The sequence below is a fragment of the Parasteatoda tepidariorum genome, chromosome 11 (assembly GCF_982258835.1).
Source record: "Parasteatoda tepidariorum strain Cologne lab strain chromosome 11, Ptep-v5.0, whole genome shotgun sequence".
In the NCBI taxonomy this organism is placed as follows: Eukaryota; Metazoa; Arthropoda; class Arachnida; order Araneae; family Theridiidae; genus Parasteatoda; species Parasteatoda tepidariorum.
In genome coordinates this window covers 88,239,721-88,261,610 of record NC_141765.1, presented here as the reverse complement: position 1 = coordinate 88,261,610, position 21,890 = coordinate 88,239,721, and positions in this window count along the sequence as shown.

Sequence of the window (21,890 nt, the reverse complement as noted above, 5' to 3'; positions counted from 1 at the left end):
TGTTACCTAGAAACTTCATGATATTTTTGTATTATTGCTATCTATTTATGATAAATTTTACTATAATCACACGTAACTCCAAAAAATAACTTTTGAATTCATAAATTACGACAAATTTCCTTTGAAATGATACCAAATACAAGGATATTGCTTAAACTTTAAAAATTCACTGCTGGTTTCAGTTGGCAACCATTATTTTTTGACTTTTTATCTGACTGTTATTAATAAAATTTTCTCTACTATTGCCTAAACCGATTCCTTATTTTTCCTAACGAAAAAGGCGGGTGCGTATAATCTATGCTTACGTAAGACATTGAAATCACATTATTTTAAATTTTTTATTTACTCTTTATTTATTTCTTTATTTATTAATTATTATTATTTTTATTAAAATACAAAAAAATAGAAAAAAATACAAGAAAAATTTCAAGTTCAAATAAAAGTTAATTTTAATAGTTAGGTAATTTTCCAATTTCTTTTTTCTCTATGAAGTAATTTAGAAATACGCATTTTTCCTTTCTATGTTGGTGAATTACATAATGGTAATAATAATAATAATAGGGAAAAAATCAGAATCAGGAAAAGTCCATCTTTTGAGAACTTAATTCGGTAGTCATCTTGTTAGTAAATACCTTTAATACATCTTTGTCAGAGAAAGCACTTAGGGGTGCCTCCTATGTAGCGCTCATTTGCGTGGCTTTTTTTTTTCTTTCTCTTTCTAAGCAGAGATGTCAGAGGCACAAAATAACAATTTGTGGGTAAAAGGTTAAAAAGAAGACTGCAAAAAGAAAAATTTACTTTCTAAGTCATTACATGTACAGGTTATCCCCCTCCTTTCTTGTGGATAATATATTTGAAAAAACAATGAACGATGACTTTTTCCCCTCTTTCATCTTTTGCGTTATCTTTTCTAAATGAAACCTAAACTGTTTCATCTTATTCATGATAATGGCTTTTAAAGGTCTATTCTTTTGTCCTATTTAATGAGTATAGAAAAAAAATGTTTACAGATCTTCAAAAAAGATGCGTTAAAATATAAAAAGATACATTAAGAATTAGATGCTATTATTTTTGAAATTATTAAATGTAATTTGTTTTCATGTAATAATTCTTAAAATATCCTTAAACATTTTTTTCAATTTATGTATATATATATACAGTCCCTGGATAAATTATTAGACGCACTATAAGATTCTTGTAAAATCTTAACTATCAGGTGATACTATGCAGCTTTATTGTTTTTACGCGATTGAAACCGGCTTGCACTTGTTTGCGTTCGTGAATAAATTGGTGAAATTAGACGATAGATAATATAAATTCGACAATTGGATAAATTAGACGATTTGTTATATAGATACAGAATATTTATTATATCAAGCATTATATCAGTACATTGTAATTATTAGACCAAATTATTTGATGCACCGTAGTGTTTTAATAATTGCATGTTTTGCACGATTTATATGCAATACTTTCATATTTAAACATAAATGTAATGGGTTTTTACAGAGGAGATTTTTTATATACTTCCTATTTGTATTTATTTTTAACGTATTGCATTACAATGCTAACCAATTGATGCACCAACAATAAACAAATGTAATGATATATATATATATGTTTTTAATTTATTTATTGTAAGTATAATTCATATTATAATTAATCATTATATCTGATGGGACTTGAAATATTTACGAACAGTAATGATTATCTAGTGCTTCGAAACACGTGGGAAGTATTTTGAGTAGTTCCAATCATGATAATTATTTTAAAGAAATCCAAAAGTAAGTTGAGAAATTTAATATGACTTATATAAGAATAGGTTTTGTTTTAAATGAGGCAAAAGAAAGATTAATAGATTTGTTAGAGGCAATATATACGACTATTGAATCCACACGGTTGATATGGTTTCAACATATTGTCAAAGCAAAATATATTGATTCAATAATTCGATGAGACCCAAAAATTCGAATTCTAAAAATATAAAAATGTATAAAGAGTGAAAAATATAGATATTTGCGATTAATTGTTTAAAAATAAGTTTCTGTAACTAAGTTGCCACGTCACATTTTTGAAATTGAAGTTATAATAGAGGGAAAATTTTAAAGATGTGGTTCATATTGAAATTAAGAATCGATGAGATCGATTCGTTGCCTAAGATTTGCCAGAAAATTGGATGTGCACCAGGTAAATATTGCGCAAGGTAGTAATCTAAATAACTCAAAAGTTATTATTAATAAAGTGTCTTATTTTAAATATAACATTAATATTCAATGATTTTTCGAGAATTTAATGACATTTTCTTTAATAATATTTGTTATTTTAATTAAATGTTGGTTAATTATAAAATTTCAAAGTATTAGAAGTAATTTTATTCGCTGATTGCCGTAATTGGATTAACAGAAGTTATTTAAATTATATATACTCAATAAATAGATACATATAAAACAGAATAGATACTATAGATTCATTATATGTTTCACAGCGAGAATGTAAATTCAATGAGCAAAGATTGAATTCTTTTAATTGTTGAAATGTTTTGCTAATCGATGTGAATGTTATTATATATAATAATTGTAAATTTTCGTAATTGTACATTTTTTCTATTCTGTAATTGTATTTTTTCTATTCTATAATTCTGTAATTGTATATTTTTATGATTGAATATATTTATTATTGGTAGATGTAGTTAAGTCTTTTCCACTCGCTTCAATTCAAGCATATTTTATAGAAAACATGACGAATCAGAAGATTATTTTGAAATGAAATCGCAGTAAATATTCCTTTGAGTCTCCTCCCTAAATCATAGTTTATAAATATATTTTGTGAAAAGCGAATGGATTAAAATTGCTTTGATTAATAATTAGTTAAGAAATTTTCTCGAAAATGTTTCTTTGTTGGATGGATATATTAAAAACATGCTTCAAACTTTTATAGAAAATTAAATTTACCTTTCTTTATTTACATATTATAGATTATAGTGTCAAAAATATACGTCAAATTTTTAAAAAGTATTAAATTGATGTATCTTTAAATCTCATACTATAGATTATAGTGTAAAAATTTGTCTCAAACTTTTATAAAACTTTAAACTAATGTTTCTTTAATTCACATATTACAAATTATGGTGTCAAACTTTTAAAGAAACTGATGTTTCCTTAATTCACATATTATTGATTATGGTGTCAAAATATACATCAAATTTTTGTAAAGCATTCAATTGATATTTCTTTAATTCTTTTATTATCTTAAGGTGAAGAAAATTTATCTGTAAAATTTAACAGCATTTAATTTCTTATAATTAAACGTATATCAGAAAAACTTTCTGAATGGGAACAATGGCGCATGAAGAAAATAAAAAATACAAAGATCAAGATAAAAGTATGTTTGCGTGTGGTCTGTGTTGATTTTTATCTGGTTGAGTGTGTTCCGTTGACATTCAAGCGAGACAATAATTTACTTGCGAAAATCCCCCAAACCATAAAGTGAGCTAACATTTTATACAACATATATTTTGTCATATCAAAGGAATGTTATCATTAGTAGTCATTCAATGTTCGGATGATATATTTTCTTACATTATGTCTGGATATTTTATAATCTTTGTTTTATGTCACTCATATAGATCTCTCTTGAGTAATTTGGTTCTTAATAAAAATTCATAACTCCAGTGCGCTTTTTATTTTGGTTTAAAACAATTACTTGAAATGCGAATTTTAGACAATGATCATAGCCTAAAATTTAAGAAAAATGCATGTAAAGTGTGTGTTTAGGGACTCAAAGTATGCAAAATGGCTCAAAAAAGATTTTTTCCTATCTTTAATCAAAGATAATTTTGAAAATGGCCCAGAAGGTGTTCATGATTTGATTTTGTAATGTTCAAAATATCACTCCAAAGCTGCATTTGCGAAAACTTATTTTGCTAATTTTCATACAGGGCGAGATAAATTTCTGCAAAGTGGAGTAACTCTCTAAACAGTAAATTGAAACGAAATTCCTACAATTATAGTATTTACAACCACTATTATTGACCTAGAATCTAAAAGGAACCTTTCTTTCTTCCTTTGAAAAAAAAATTTAAAAAGTAATTTAGACGACTTTGCATAATACGAGTTCATTTGAGTTCATTCTTCGGAAATCCTAAGAGTGTTTTTCTTTTGCAAACTTTGGAAGAATGTTTTGAAGAATGACACAATAAGTAATTCAAAACTATAGCTTTGCTACAAGATTAAATACAGTTCAAATGAATTGCCTAAAATTAGAGTAGAAAAGAGCAGTCATGTGCTCTGCAGGGGTTCAACTGAGTCGGCGGTGAGCTGTCGGCATCTCTTCCATACCATCCCCAGTTTTTGTCGTTTGATGAATGTCCATGTCATCGAGGTCAAGGTAGTCTTCAACTTTTAGATATTGTGATAATTTGTATGATCCTTCTTCAAACTTTTTACTTTATCAAAGCAATTTTTTTGTTTTGAATACTGTATCGATAATTACGCTTTTAAACGAATAATATGCTATGAAATTTTGTAACAATTACTTATTGGTATTCATAAGTAGACCTAAAACAAACCCTTAAAAATGCAAAAAATGTCCGAAAAAATTTAAAATTTGCTCTATTATTAAAGTGAAAATACGTAAAGAATATTAAACTAAAGCATAGTTTCCTCTTTTAAATTACATTCATTCATGCTAAAATGCATAAAATAATGCAATACATATTTTACGTTCATTAAAGTTTGTAATAAATGTTACATTCTAAAATGACAAAACGAGGATTACATATTGACTCCTGAACATTTTCTTTTAGTATATAAATTTATAATTAATGTAATAAAATAGGTAAAGAAGGTAAAGAAGTAATAAACAATGGAAAAAAGAATACCTAAAAAAACTAAAAAGAAAAGGGGCCCTAAAGTCCAAAAAATGCCTTAAAATTAAAAATAAATGTCCAATTAATTTTAAGAACTGCCTTAAAATCTAAAAAATGTCCAAAAGGGCAAAACATGCAACAACAAAAGAAATGCAGATACTATCAAAATTTGGGTGATAAAAATTTGGTCAATCTTTAACCAGTGTGATGTATGCTAATTACAAAAAAAGCCACAGCTTTGTGAAAAGGAAATGCACTTGTGATCTAATTTGTTAATATTTAAAAAGTGACTCCAAACGTTGTATTATCTGCGTTCATAAAAGTTTGTAGTAGTTAAGTATTATTTATTGATTTTCATGAGATCCAACTAGGCAGACAAATTTTGCAAAACAGGTGATTTTCGCCGGCCTAGATCATTTTTTAAGGTCAAAAATTATTTAGTTTAAAATCATAATCGAGTGTAAACTTTTTTTATTTTGCTTGAAGTGAAAAACAATGTTTAAGAAACAACATGTACAGTCTGCTATGCAACATAATTTTTGTTTTCTTAAGAAATAAAAAAAGATTTGTGAGATTCGTGTGAAAGTTTAGTTATTTTCATCGAACTCAAGTGAACGGCAAGACTGAAGTCAAAATTTATACTTCTCATATCAATCGCGTTTTTCAGTCCCTCTCGATACATTGCTGAAATGTCAGCTTTAGAAACCTTCTTCTCTAACGTTCGATTGATAGGTACGACATTAAAATACTCAATGGCTCTCAAAACTTCGCATTCGAAAAACAATTATTGCTAAATATCTGTAAAATGATTCATTTCCTTTAAATGCTTGATTTAACTTACAGAGAAGTGCTCCACAGCTGAACTCTTAGAATTCGATGAAACTTTTACAGATATTAGAATAACTGATTGAAAATGCATAATCTGAAAATTAGTTGCTAAATTACAATGGTAAAGCTATAAAAAGACAATAAAAATTGATTTTTCTGACTTCAAGTACAACCTTGTGTGGCGAGACTTCAAAGAAAAATCTCAATTTCTGAAATTAAGTAATCCAAGTTTTCAAAGTGCAATTTAAAATTTGTTGAAAAATGATTTTGCATCGAAGTATTTGAAATCGGATTAAAATATAGATTTTGTGTTTTGTAGTGCTTTTTATTTTCTATTATTCTTTACTAGAAGGTAAATGAATAAGCAAAAGGCATTTATTCGTTTTGTTTAATACTGAAAAGTCGTTTTCATAAATTTTTGAATCTCGCATTCTTACCATTTTTTTAAGATATAAGTTAATGAAATTAGCAATATGGTTTTTTTTTCTTTTCATGTTGAAAAATCTTGTAGGTGGAATTTTTTATTTTTCAACAGTAAGAAATATAAGTCTTGCACAAAACCAATAAAAGATTTGCTAATAGTGTCTGTTTGTTATTTGGGTGAAAAACAAAGTAACAGTTCTACAGATAAATGCATAAATTACTTAAAAATCAGAACCATGATTTTAAAATGTTTGAAAAGTGCTTGTACGTGCACGATTCTGCCTTGAAAAGTGGGTTTGTGAAATATTATTTAAAGACAATGCAAATACAAATCAAATTTACAAATACAAATTTTTAATACAAATACCATTTGAAGCCATTGGCGAATTCTAATTTTTGAGGGGGCAAAATTCAAATACGTAATCACAACAGTTCTCTGAGATAACAAGGAAAACTTCTGAAATCTACAAAAATATTTATTTATTTTTTTCAATCTCTCTCTTGTTTTTAGCTTTGATGATTTAATGAAGGTGATTCATGAAACATTTGTCTGAAATAGGGATTTTAGAGATTTGTAATTATTACGGGGTACGTGACTCACAGCTAAAGAAGTCCATGTTTAAAGCTTTACTGCCCTCAAAATTTTAAAAAGAAATGTGGCATTTTTAACAGGAAAATAATAGCCTCTTAAAAACACATCTTTCAAAAGCATTTATTGTTGATGATCACTTCTTTTTTAAATATCATCATTTAAAAAGGAAAGGTTTAATTTGTTGTGCTCCAATCACAATTAATTCATATTCTATAATGCCAACAATCAGCACAGTTACTTATCTCCGGAATCTTCGAGAAATATTTTTTAATATTTATTATGATTTGATCGACAGAGAATATTTATTGAAGATGTTATATATACATATATATATATATATATATATATATATATATATATATATATATATATATATATATATATATATATATATATATATATATATATATATCAAAATATGGTCAATAATATCCTAAAATCAAAACATTTAGAAGTTAAAAATAATTAAGAAACTAACAATTATCACATTAAGAAACTAAAATTTAAGGTAAGTTATAAAACCCTGATATTTGTCTCATTTCCTGCTAATGATTTTTGCTAAAATCTCAGCACTTAATTCGATACTTTCACTGCAATAATTTTCTCAAAGATTTAAAATTTAAAAAATATTTTAAATAGAAACACTTTTTAAGTAAGTCATTTATCATAATCGGAGAAAATGTATAAAAATTAAATTTCTGTCATATTTTACGTACTTTAAATTTCAGTCGAATTACCCAAAAGAGGCATTACATAGCTGAAAAAACTTTAGTTTATTCTCATTATAATTATACAGGGTGGTCCTAAAATATATGTCAGAAATGTTAAGGTAAGTAGAGGGGACATAAATAAGCATATTTGGGATAGGAATGTGTGTGCGGTAATGGCACAGTAAAGCACTAGCTTGTAAAGCAGTATGAATAAGAGGAAACTGAAAAGACAAGTAAAGACAAACGAGAATAAAAATTTACCAACAGTTTACAAGAGGTGCTCGAAAGAGCAGTCACCAACATCGATACAAGATTCACAGCGACGGCGCATCGATCGGCGTACATTTGAGAAGACGTTAGGCATGTCGAGCACATGTAAGGCAGCAACAGACAAGCTGGCAACAAGATCTTCTTGATGGGACTCTCGTACACCAGGCTTTTAATATGACCCGGAAAAAAAATGCAAGCAGGTTAAATCAGGAGAACGCGGTGATCAGGGAACTGAACCACCCCGTCCTATCCAATGCTGGCCGTAGACAGCGTTTAGGTGATTTCTGACGTTCCCTGTACATCCTCTGAGCAGTTAATTCGTTTCCTTGTGCAGCCCCATACATGAAATGCGCGTCGGCAAGCTCCACATTTTTAAAACGATGCATGCTGTTTGAGATCTGTGCGGGAATCCAAGCGCTTTTATACGCCGCAGTCATCAGCGCTCCCTACCGGCTCAAGGCGGCATTACCGCACACACAATCCTGTACGAAATATGCTTATTTAAGTCCCCTCTACATACCTTTACATTTTTAACATATATTTTGGGATCACCCTGTACACTGTCAGTAGAGAATCTACTATGTTTATGTTATAAATAAACAATTCACAGTGGAGAAACAATGATCATCTTGACCGTAAAAAATACTTATAAATGGCTCGGACATACCAGAAGTAAAATATGGATGGAGCTAAGAAACCAATGATCTCAAAATGAAATAAAAAATTCTAACCATAATGAAATTTTCAACTGGAAATCCAAGAGAGGAAAATCTGAAACAACTATGTTCAGCAGGCCAGGGCCCACTGCGGACTGTAGCGCCATGCTATATTATTAGAAATTCTATATACACAGGTTCAAGATTAACAGGTTCAACTGCATATATATATATATATATATATATATATATATATATATATATATATATATATATATATATATATATATATATATATATATATATATATATATATATATATATATATATATATATATATATATATATATATATATATATATATATATATATATATATATATATATATATATATATATATAAGCTTAAAAAATACAGAAAGCATGGAAAAAGATGAAAAGACTTTTTTTTTTAAAAGAGAAGAAATAATACTAAATTTTTTAAAAGAAAAAAAATTAAAATTTAACGAGAAAAAACGGACAAACGAAATAAGGGAGGGGGGAAGATTCAAAATTTTCGAGATTTTTTATTTTCAAAACAAAATTTCATTTTGTTCAGTTGCTTCGGCGGGCCGCATATCAACAACCGGTGGGCAGCAGGTTATGCATCCCCACTCTACAGCGTCATGAATACACCAGCAAGACAATTCACGGATTATTTTTCTTTCTAAAAGATTCATTTTCCCAAATTGAGTTAAAGGCATCGTTTTCAATATCGCCCTCGGCACGACAACGTCGTTCGTCATCACCAATAACCTATAAGTTTCTTCGTTGTAAGGCGATGTGATTTGCACCCCAATGCTTATTTGAAAGGACACGTAACGTGTTCATGACATTCGCACAGCGTTTCCGCAATTGTTTTACATGAGAATAAAATTTCAATTTCTTATCAAAAAACATTTCAAAAATTTCGTTAACTATAGGTATAACAGAGTTATTAATGTGTATGACAGGATGTTACCTGCTCAATCAATAAAAACAATTTTTTAAGCAATTTTGTTAGAAAAAGTGAGATAAATGTAGATATTTTAAGCTACCAATTAATTTTTAATTTAATGGAAATGCATATAAGTGCAAAAAAAATATCTAAATTTAAGTATTTTTCAGTTGTTTTGAAAAATCTTAGCTACCACTCATTTATTTTTTCCTGGTCGTGGAAACCCCTGAGAAATGCATAGGAGGGTGATGAACAATTTTTCGTATAGTCGACTCCCGGGTAATCCCTGCGATTTTATTGGGCAACTCTTTCATCGCCCTCACTGATAGGAAACCCTGCCAGCACTCGCGTAAGCAAATCCTCATGGATGTTTTTAAAAGTTGCTTCCTACCTGAGTTAGGTAGAAATTTTCTCATTTAAGACGAGAAAAATTCAAATAACGTGAAAATAATACTTCAATGAAGGAAGAAGAAGTAGAAAAATTTTTCGAAATGTACATAACATACACGCAATGACTCCAGTTAATTCCACAAATATTTATCATACAATTTTAACCATTGACGACCAAAGCTGTTGAATTGGTTAACATACATACAGGAATTTATCTTTTGGGACATAACATTTACAAAAAAGTGTCAAGACTTGAAGTATAATTGTTTGGACATAAAGTTTATAAGCACAAGAACTGCGATTGGAAAATATTACATCAAACTTAATCATAGATATCAGTGTCAAAAAAAAAAAAAAAAAAGAGTTAGAGAGTCAACTAAAAAAATCCAAAATAAGCTTAACAATGCCTGATGTTAAATAAATAATTCCAAGATGCAGTAAGATATTACCTGATTGAAAACTTCATTCGCTTCAAAAATATTTATCAAAAATATACAAGTATGAAGTATTTTTCAAATATTTCATATTTCTATATTTTTGAAGCGAATAATGTTTTAAATCGGGTAATGTAAGCAGTTCTCAAAAATAAATGATACTCTATTAGTACATTATGTAATAAATTTTTATACATAGCTAGCTTTTGTGTGCTAGTTTCAATTCAAATTTAATGTGATGGAGAAATATTTATTAAAAAAGTGATCTCAAAACAATTTTTAATAGCAATGTATTCGACCTCAAGATAATAATTTAAAGAAAGATATCAGACACGATACATATGGTAGTTGTAGGTTTCAAACAACGTGAAATAATCATTATATATATATATATATATATATATATATATATATATATATATATATATATATATATATATATATATATATATATATATATATATATATATATATATATATATATATATATGCCCTCAAAACTGCTAGCACCCTCCGTGGCATTGATTCCACAAGATGCTGATAGGTAGCCTGAGGTAAGCGCTCACCAACTGGTCCTGCAATTTCCTCACATTGCGAGGGGGTACCGTGACAGCACGAATTCGGTTTTCCAAGTAGGACCACAAATGCTCTATTGGATTAAGGTCAGGTGAATTTGGGGCCAAGACATGACTTGAAAATCACTGGAATGTTCCTCGATGATTCGACCCTTATGACATGGTGCATTATCCTGTTGGTAAACACCATCCCCCGTAGGAAGAACTGTTGCCATGAATGGGTGAACCTGGTCTGCAACTATGTTTAAGTAGCTTACAGACGTCAGGGATTGTTCTATGAGGATTATGGGTCCTAATGTGTCCCATGAAAACATTGTTCCTGGGCGAGAAACCATGAAAACCTGGACGAGTCCATTGTTATAGATGGAGGGTGGTCATAATGTAATGGCTCTTCGGTGTATATATATATATATATATATGTATACATATAATGAAAACAAAAAGGATGAAAAAAGATTAAAAAAATGAAAAAAATGTAATCAAATAATAAGTTATATTTACTGCTCATAAGCTGCAAGTATATGGAACTCATAGAATATGTTCAAAATATAGGAAAAACGTAAAAAATATATTTTGCGGATATAATCGCGTGGGCTGACAGCGAGATTGTATCTTTTCATTATTTTGTTTTAAACTTTTGAATTTTTCTTATGAGTTTTAAGCTTACGAATTATAATTTCTCTTGAAACTTATAAGTTGTGCAGTTGCTTAAATTAAAGAATTTAAGAACTAAGCAATAAGGTACAAAAGCCAGCTGAATTACCAAATATTGTGGCTACATGCTTGCTAAAGACACCATAAATTATTTGAAGTAAATTTGTGGAAAACAATTAAAAAGTTATATCCTACTCATAGAGGAGTCAAAAATTTAGATAAAAAACAAACAAATTTTTTTCGGAAAAGTGTTCAGACTTATAAAACCAGCTTAAAACTAAAAAGGAAATAAAAAGCTATTATATATAAAGGTGTTTCCGAAAATCCCTTTATAAAGAAACTGTTATTTATTCAAATCTCATGTTCACTCATGCGTTATTTAAATCATACGCTCCAAGTGTAACGTGCGCGAAATTAGTGTTCGAAGATTCTCGTGAGAAAATATGAGACCCGACTTGGCGAATGCAACATTGGCGAATTTCAAAATACTGTGCCAAAGAGATGCGCGGGAGTCGACAATGCGGAAAATCGTTGTCCGTTCTCCGTTTGATAGTTTTATTCACACTTGATGTTCAATCACCCTGATCCTTAACATGAGACATTGAGATCGTCAACATATAGTGAACAAAAAACAGTGAGAATGTGTGACATGAGAAAACCGTGACTATGACCTTGTGAAACACCTTCAGATTGAATTTAAACAACAGAAAATGTATCTCCAATTTGACTCGAAAATACCTCAAACTTTTCTTAATAGAAACAGGTTGATGACCTCGGTGCCCTGCGTCAAACAAAGACTTCAGATTGCCATGGGGCCATGTCCGATCACACGGCTCCTCAATATCAAAGAGATAAAAAGGTTGCGTTAAACAAAAGCATTACGAATACGCGATTCTAAAGCAATAATGTTATCCATTGTCGGTCGATTCTACTGCGAATTCAACTTTGAAAGTCGGGAATCAGATGTTTCTTATCCAAATAATAAACAAGCCGATAATTTACAATGCTCTCAAGAGTTTTGTCTCGTCAACGCTATTAGATGATAATTCATCGAATTAGTTTATCTTTACCTGGCATCAAGATGGGTATGACTATCGCCTCACGCCAATTAGTAGGATAGATTTTCTCCACCCATATTCTGTTAAAAACGAGAGAATGTTGCGAAAAGAGGCAGTATTCAATTGACGTAGCATGCGATATGAAATACCATAGATACTCAGGACTGGTGTTGAGATTTTTAGTAAGTGCTCAATGCATTTCTGTAAATATAAACACCGGATTGTAATGAAATTGTCCTCGAGTCTCAAAATTTACTTTATTTCTTTCAGTAATGCGCTTGTAGGCTTGGAAAGCTGGACAGTAAAAGTCAAGACGGCAGCGAAAGCTTCCCCCAAGATGTTACTCAAATCTACAGGATCAAATTTGTAGTACCGTTTCTTTCAAACACCGGGCGATGGAATTCACGGTATATGCCATTAGCCTTTTTAACTCTTGAGCAGAATTGTCTGGGAGAAGCCGCTGATGTGATCGATGTAACGTAACACTTCCAAGAGTCCCTTTGACTTCGGTGCCTCGTCCAGTGAACAAAAGATGTAGCTCGTCTAAAAATCACAAAATTAGAGTTCGTTGGACATCGACGGAAGAAAATCCACTATCTTTGCTTCTCTGCATTTGGCATTCCACCAAGGCTTGTGGTGACGAGGAGAAGAGGTAGAATTTTTTGGTATGCAAATTTCGGTAGCATGCATCATGACTAAAGTTACGTTTTCAACGTCGTCATTTATATTGTTTGCTGTTACCATGTCTTCAGTGATATTAGCAACCTGAGTGAAGAGACTCCAATCACCACGATGATAAATGAAATGCGTCCGGGAGTGATATCAACAGTAGCTGAATATGAAAGTGATTGCTGTTATGAAGATCAACATCGATCGAAAGTTGAGAAAAGTAAAACTGCAGGTGAACATAAAGCTAAATCAATTAAATAGAGAGTCTGTACGGATGCATGAAAATATGTGTTCTCACTTTGATTCAGCAAGCAAAGGTTATGGTCAAGGATGAGATTTCTATTCAACGTCCACGAGCATTGGAGTCGGAATGACTCCGTAGTTCGCTACCATTAAGATCTTTGAGTATGGAAAAGGTGCGGTCAATTGATGAAGTAATAAGTTTAAATCGAATTGAGTTATGGAAGCATGCGGAAGTAAATAAACACAGCAGATTTTAATGATGATGTTAAGGTAAATTTAAACGTAAATATCCAGCAATGATGCTGATAATGAAAGGCGAGTTGATGGAAAACATGTAGAGGTTAAAAATGCTACACCTCCATTAGGTCGATTAAGCAGTTATTTCGATGATAATAGATGCACTTCTTGAAACAAGTGGGATGAACTATGTCTTTAATGTAAGAGGTTTTTTTCGCGCAATGAAATGGGCATTATTTGTTCTTCCTGGATGTAGAGGTGTACGTAGGCGTGCCATCAATCGGAAGGTCATCAAATAGTAATTCATCGCCCTAAAGATGTAGCGCCACCACATTAAACATTTTTCTAAAATTGCGGAAGCATCAACATATTGATTAAATTTAGGGTCCGTTTTCTTGAGAGAAAGACTAAGTTTTTCACTCGTTTTGATTTTTGAGATCATTTTCTGCTTTGAAGCAGATAGAGGCTTTTCAGAGAAAGTGCAGGTCGTGTGCTTTAGACCAGTGGTTCCCAAACTTTTTTGACCCATTGACCCTTTTTATAGTCAAAACTTGCCCACGGACCCACAAGTGAAAAACTGCATATATGTAGGGGAGTGTCGGGTACCCCCACCCACTGTCAATTTCATATGTATAGACTATTTTTTTCAAGTCAATTGGTCATCGGACATGAATTGTTATATTAAAAAAAGATTATTTTCCAAGTTTCAAGTATTTATGCAGCTGGTAGCATGGTAAACAATAGTTTTGAAAATATGTTGAATACAGTAGTCATGAAATTAAGAAAAATTGGTTGAATGTTTCGATTAAACTTCATTTTAATACTGAAAAAATAATTTTTTATATACATATACAGTATTAAAGCATGTAATCTTAAGTTTAATTTGCACAAAGAAAGAAGTTTATATGTGAAAAATTGTTCGAGTAATTACAAATTTACAAAATAATTGGATTTCGGGTAGCCCCACTCTCATGAATGTCGGGTATTACCGTCCATTTTTATTTCGTTGATAAATGTACGATTGCAAAAATTATTATTTTATTGCTTCAAATTTGAATGTTATATGCATTTTTAACCACAAATATTTTTGTTATTAAATGATTGTTATTAAATGATAGAATTCACTAAAAGTATATAAATATGTAATAAATAAAATAATTTTGTGATAAAAATGATAAATGAGGTTTATCTATTGTCAATACATTGGTCATTTTCATTTACACCTGAAAAAACAGTCAAAAAACATAATTTTGGTAACTGGGCGGGGCTACCCGACACATTTTGAAAAGAGCTGAAAAACATGTTTTTTTAAATTTCTATTTTTTTGAAGTTAAACTATTCTTTTTTTGGTTTATTCTTTTTGCATTATTTAATTAGATGATAAAACAATAGAAACATACAAAAATATTGATAATTACTCAATATTATACAGAAATATAAGCAATATTCCTTAAGTGGGCGGGGCTACCCGACTCTCCCCTACGGTATAAAAATTTTAAAAAAAATCCTTTCGTTGAAGAAATATTTATTTAAGTTATATCTTTTGTTTAAAATAAAATAAAAAATTTATGACTTGGATGAACGTGATGAGATTTTAAGAGTGTATTTATGTCCGGCTCAATGTTTGTGGGCGCTAATTTTTAATCATTCATTTATTTATTTATTTATTTGTGATGAGGCTCATTACGGCACTGAAACTGTGAGAAAAATATCCTCTCCCCAAGTTTTGTTTATACAGAAAAAGTTTTGCAACAAACACAGTTTTACGATTTTAGTTTTGATTAAATTGTTTATTTTGTAGTTTCAACTTAGTTTCGTTAAGTTTGGCAAATGTACTGAAAATACATTCTCTGCAGCTTGTTTTAAGTTAGCCAGAAAACCTCGCTATCTTTCTACCATTGCCGGAGCACCGTCAGTAGCTACAGAAATGATATTAGTCAAGGATATGTAGCTTTCAATTCAGTCAATAGCGTTTCACCTTTGTATCGCTTTCCAAACATTTAAAGAATAACAATTCTTGGTAAAATTTTTATTCTTTTACAAATCTGACATAAGCTAAAAGTAAAAGCTTCGTTTCCTGGATAAGTGTACTCGTCAAGGAGTATAGAAAATTCAAATATTTTTAAGTACCCACGTAAAGAATTTTCTACGCACTGAGATACTTTATCAATCATTCTTTGTATATTATTATTACTCCGTGGAATTCTTTTTACAATGTTAAAAGCTGGTTTGTGCAACCCGATGAGTATTATCTCACTTACAGCTAGTAAAATAAGTTCTTAAATAGTGTGAGGCTTTCCGGACTTTGCAATCATGTAATATATCGAAACATGCGAAACAATGAGAAACATGCAATCCATCGTCACCCCGCTTAGATGTTGTTCCTATAAGTTATTGCAGTGACGGTGTTTTCAAATATTTTTCTTTGACTGTTTGAAAAACAGTTAAATTTTTATCTGTTTTGTCACTATGGATTTTTATCAATTGTTTGTTAAACTTGGAATGTTTCGTTGAATCACTTGACTCATTCATACTGTTATCTCTCAAAAAGGGAACAAAATATATAAGAAAATTTGCAAATCAACTGTTTAATTTGTAACAAACCACTGTTAATAATTATAAGCACCCACCCTTATTTATAGTTTACTTAGCACATAAAAATCGCTACTATTTTATTTATCTTAATTTCCATAATAATATAAACCCATCCTAATATCATTATTTTAAGTTAAACCTCACGCGGGCCCCCTGACGTTGTTCAGGGATCCCTAACTCAGTTTTTCACGGACCCCCTGAATATTACCACTGACCCCTGGGGGTCCACATGGACCACTTTGGGAAACACTGCTTTAGACGGTGGAGGAAATGTAGAAACGGGTCTGTAGACCGGGTATATATATATATATATATATATATATGGTCGGACTGAGCAGTTATATTAGTCAAATTTTACAGAAGATGGTTTATCTAAAGAAAGTAAATCCCCTGACAGGTTAATTTATCCGAAATAATTTATTTCCCTTTGAAACACAATTTTATCACATTAAGAATTTTCTTAAAAAGTTTTATACATTACTATAGTACCTAAAAAACGTTTATTTCTAAGCATATGCCAGTTACTATTCAATTTTAATATCACTTAGTCAATCTTCCAATTTAAATTTTAATGCAATCATCAATTACATTTAAGCCCAATTTAATATCCTTCAAATGGAATCCTTTGATTGAATTAGGTTTCACTCAATGTTTCTTTTCCCACAGTCTTAATTCATCATTATCAAATTGAAAATGTTTCAAAATGCACATATTAGTAATCTATACACATTTCAACTTTAAACATGTAAATTCTTAAAGGTGCTGCCTATTTTTCAAGCTGAATTTATTTATTTTAAAAAATCATGCATAAGATTAACTATTAAATCCTGCAGTTTCGTAAACAATACTAAATATAACTAAAAAGCAACGCTTCCCAACTTATAATTTTTTGTGTTTCAAAAAATTCTCAAAGATAATTATTTTGAAAAATTTCGTGGTCTTCAATTATCATCAAGAAAATCATTTGCACACCTAAAATGTTGTGTTTATTTATCAATATGTAACCAATACGCGTAACTAAACTTCCACTTAAGAAGAGACTGAATTTTTTTTAATTCTTTCACTTTTAATTAAACTTTAAATTTTCAAAACATACAAAACCTTAAAAATTCTGTGTAATCTCTAAACATTATGATCAAATTTATCCAAATCTCAACTTAGTATTATTTCCAAATTCATTATTATTAGCAGTAATATCATCAACTAAATACAGGTTTTCTAAAGAGAATAAATTCTTCTAAGAAAAAAATTTAAAAGGTCCTACTTTTTAAGCCTATATTTTACAGAAAACTTTATAAATTCCTTTTGAAAATTTTCTGTCGAGCATTAAATCTGAAAAATTTCCCGAATGAAACTTTTTAAAATATATATTAAAAAATATATAGTAATATGTAGTATAATAATATATATAAAATAATATATATAAAATATATAGTAAAATTCACAAATATTATGGAATTAAAGGTTTGTATTAACAAGAAAGTATTTATTGAGTTAATGCAGAGCATTATTATTAACAAACGAATAATACTATAAACAAAATTATTTAGTTACTTTAAAATGTTATTATAAACTCATGATTATTTTCTTGAGCATACATATCAAAGTTTTTTTTTTCCTCTGATCCCGGCTCATGTCTGATTTTATATACAGTATGTAAAAAAAAAAAACATGAAAATGCTCAAATAATAGAAGAAATATGCTAGAAGACAATAGAAGATATGAGACGAGAAATATGCATGGACACATTCGATAATATTCTACTCTATCACAACAAACTCCATCTTTCACAACCTTAAATATCTTTCAAAAAATTTTGAATCCATCTATTTTCTATCCGATGTATATTTTTCGAGATATTTGTATGATATTTCGATTTGCGATGACATTTCGAGATACTTTTTTTACACTCTGCTTTATAATGCCGTAGACAAGGCATCATTCTGCGACGCTTACAAAGGCTTACTGCAATAAGACTAACAAAGATGGTCATTAGTTTGCAATAAGACTTTCAGATTTAAATAAAACTTACTAACAAAACGTTTATTTGTATTATGTAAATCAAGTTAGTAATAAAAGAATCATTTCCATGTATAATCATGCAGTACAAATCTCATGATTGACATATTATTGTGGAAGGAGGTCTAAGCTAAGTAAAGCGTTTAAAAATCATATGTGTGAAGGCTTCTTATCATAATTAAGACCTCCTCTGACATAAAGAGCTCCACCCTAATTGCTCTTCTCATTGAAAGCGTCATTCAAACATCATTGCGTTTTGAAATATTTCAGACTTCTTTTCAATACAAATTTATATTTAGAATGATGAAAAAGAGTATGACACAGAAGAGTATTAATTTCCCTGATTTTGCTTTCAATTTTTTTTGTATATTGTATGAAATTTTGATTAAATATTTCTTTTATTACCTTCCAGCATTGGATAAATTTTATTATAACAATATATATATATACACACTACCTTACAATAATGGAAGAGACGGTTTAAGCTTTTGACATTTCTTTAATTTCTCAAGAACTACTTAAAGGATCATTTTGTAACTGTTTAATTCATGCGATTTTTCATACTAAGCAATAAAAGTAAATATTTCGGAGGTTTGGGAGACCTGCAATAAATTATGAAAGAAAACAAGTATTTTTGAGCACCTTATGCCAGAAAATCGAGCAATAAGATTGTAACCTGTATTGATTACTTGAGTTGTTATTTTTAATAACTGCATAAAATTTCGTAAACCCACAGTAAATATTATTAGAGATATGGATATTTTTATAAAAAATTAATTCCTTTGATTTACGTGGTTTTGCTATAACTTTATATACATTCAATGGAATTAAAGAAAATTTTTGGAGCAATTTAAAATTAATTGCATAATTATTTATTAAAACCTTTAAAACAAATTGTCAAAATCTGCTCAGGCTTTAAGTATTTAAGGTACTTCTTTTATATTGCACTTGCACAGAAAAAAATTTAAAAAATTTTTTTTCATAATTTTCTTGTGAATCGCATTTGGCAACTAATGAAAAAAGTTTGATTTAAATATCTTACAATTCTAAGTAATTTTTATACTTTTTAAAAGAAAGCTCAAAACGATAAAGGGTTTTCTCAAATTTTATTTTGTAACATAAAACAAAATTTAAAAACAAATGATAATACCTTACAATGATGGTCCTGAAACTAAAAAATGATGGTATAAGGAAAGAAAACATGCGGAAGAAAACATACTTTCATGTGGGATGATCCCTCACAATGCCGGTCTCATTTTTAATAAATCTTGTTTAATAGTACAAAGTGATATTTGAGGAAAGCCCCTTATCGTTTTGAGGTTTCTTTTAAAAAGTACAAAAACTTAGAAAATTGCTTGAAACTCTTTAAATTCTTAAGATATCCAAATGAAACTTTTTTCATTAGTTGCCAAATACAATTCACCACAAAATTATATAGAAATTTTATTTTTAATTTTTTTTCTGTGCATGCACAGTATAAAAGAACTACTTTAAATACTCATATCTTACGCAGTTTTCAACGATTTCTTTTTTTAAATTTTAAATCAATAATTTCGTAATTTATTTAAAATTGCTCCAAACATTTTGTTCAAAAATCCACTGAGAATTTTTAAAATTATATCAAAAAAAAATTTTTTTTTTGTAAAAAGTTCCATATCTCCATGAATATTTTGGCTAAGCTTACGAAATTTTATGTAATTAGTAAAAGTAATAATTTAAGTATTCGATGCAAGTTACAAGCTAATTGTTTAATTTTCTAAAATAGGGTAATCTTAAATACTCGTTTCCTTTCATATTTTAACCATTTCTTTGGAATGAATTATGTTTTAGTAATTGACTGATACTTACAAAGAAGGCACCCGAAGTCGGACTGAATTGTCTTTATCGAAATGATATGTAAAATTTGTTTCGAAGTAATTATTGATTTGTCAAAAAACCTTGAATGCTTCGTTCCGCAAGCAAAAAACTTCGATAATTTGTTCCGTTAATCGGAAGCTCTTATATTTGCGTTTTAAATTTGTAAATTTAAATTATACTATAGAAATTCTATTCTTTTGAGTAATAAATTCAAAAGTTCTTCCCTAATTCAAAATTTTACAATTTATTAACGGCTCTGGCGAATAGCACCATTAATGTCAACCTTTTTCGCCCACTCCTCAGTGCGTGTGGTTGAATTCAATTGTGAATCATTTGATTTTGATTACTATAATTTCATTTTTTGGTAAATATGGCGAAGTTTCGGTTCATCGGAACCATATGATTGTTGTCATATTCACTCGGGATATAATATGTTATGTTTTTTGTTGATTATTAAATAAGCAGTTATTTGTTCATAACTTTTTCATCGTTCGTCATAATTGGCATTTAATCATCGTTGGTATTCGTCATAAATTGGCATCATACAAACGGAATTAGAAATTTGACGAGACATGTATATTATTTATCAAACATTTGACAACTTTTCTGCAACTCTTTATTTTATTATATATTTTTTTTTTTCTTGGCTCAAACCTACATTTTTACTAATTGATACATTAGTTATCATAAATGAAGGAAAAACTCCAAAAATAGTGATAACTCTTCTAAAAATAAAAATATCGTGTATCAAACTCGATATAATCCATGAAACATTCGTAAAAAGGATGCATACAGAGGAGGCAGCGTCTGTGTGTGGGGTGGTATTTCGTTGAGTGCTCACGTGTATATAGATGACATCCTTGGTGTTTATGTTCACTCTTATGCTGGTGTAATAGGGGATAAAGATAACACAAGTCACGCGATTATATTCAGCAACAAACATTTCAGAGCACCAGCTCCATCACCGGACTTGAATCCTAATGAGAATGTTTGGGATGCTTCGGGAAGACGTTTTTTTTATATCACTGCTCTCAATCCTCTTCCTTAAGGCCTGTTTAGACGATCCAAGTTCTTGAACGAAGATCGATTGAAATTGATGGAAACTTGTTTTGCTTTGAGCTTGGATCGTGTAAACGACCATCCAAATTTTAGTACCAAGTTTTTTTTTAGTACAGCATGTTCTACTTTCCATTCAAGTCTTCCCTCCACTAACCAATCAGCTTCTTAAGATTTGTGACGTCAACAAGCAGGCATCAGATTATGTCATTTTGTTGTCTGATTTCATACATTTTAGTCCAAAGAAATTAATCTGTAATGTTCTATTTGTGTTATTATGATTTTATTTGAATTTATTCAGTAATTTTAAAGTCATGTAAGTATGATTTTATGATGTTGAATATGAACAATGCACATGCGCAAGTTTTTCCTCCGACCAATCAGTGACATTTAAGAACTCGGATTGCGTCGACGAATCATCCAATTTCTTGGAGAGAGAAATTCCTCCAATTTCTCGCATTCAAGAACTTGGACCGTGTAAACAGGCCTTTAGACCATGGCAACTGCTTTGCAAGAACAATAACAATGCCTAGGCGCACTTTTTAGGTTATAATTATAGCTCTGCCTCAAGTGTAAGGCACAGTCACTTTTTCATCAGCGAACGAGTCACTTTTTCATCAGTGCTTTTTCATCTTTTGGAGAGAGACCATTATCTTTGGTGCTCAGTAACATTAAACTGTATAAGAGCAGTAAAGTATGATATACGTCAATAAAATTATTTTAACTCTACAATAAAGTAAGAATTATTAAGTTAGAATGCACGCAATTACTTAAAATAAAAT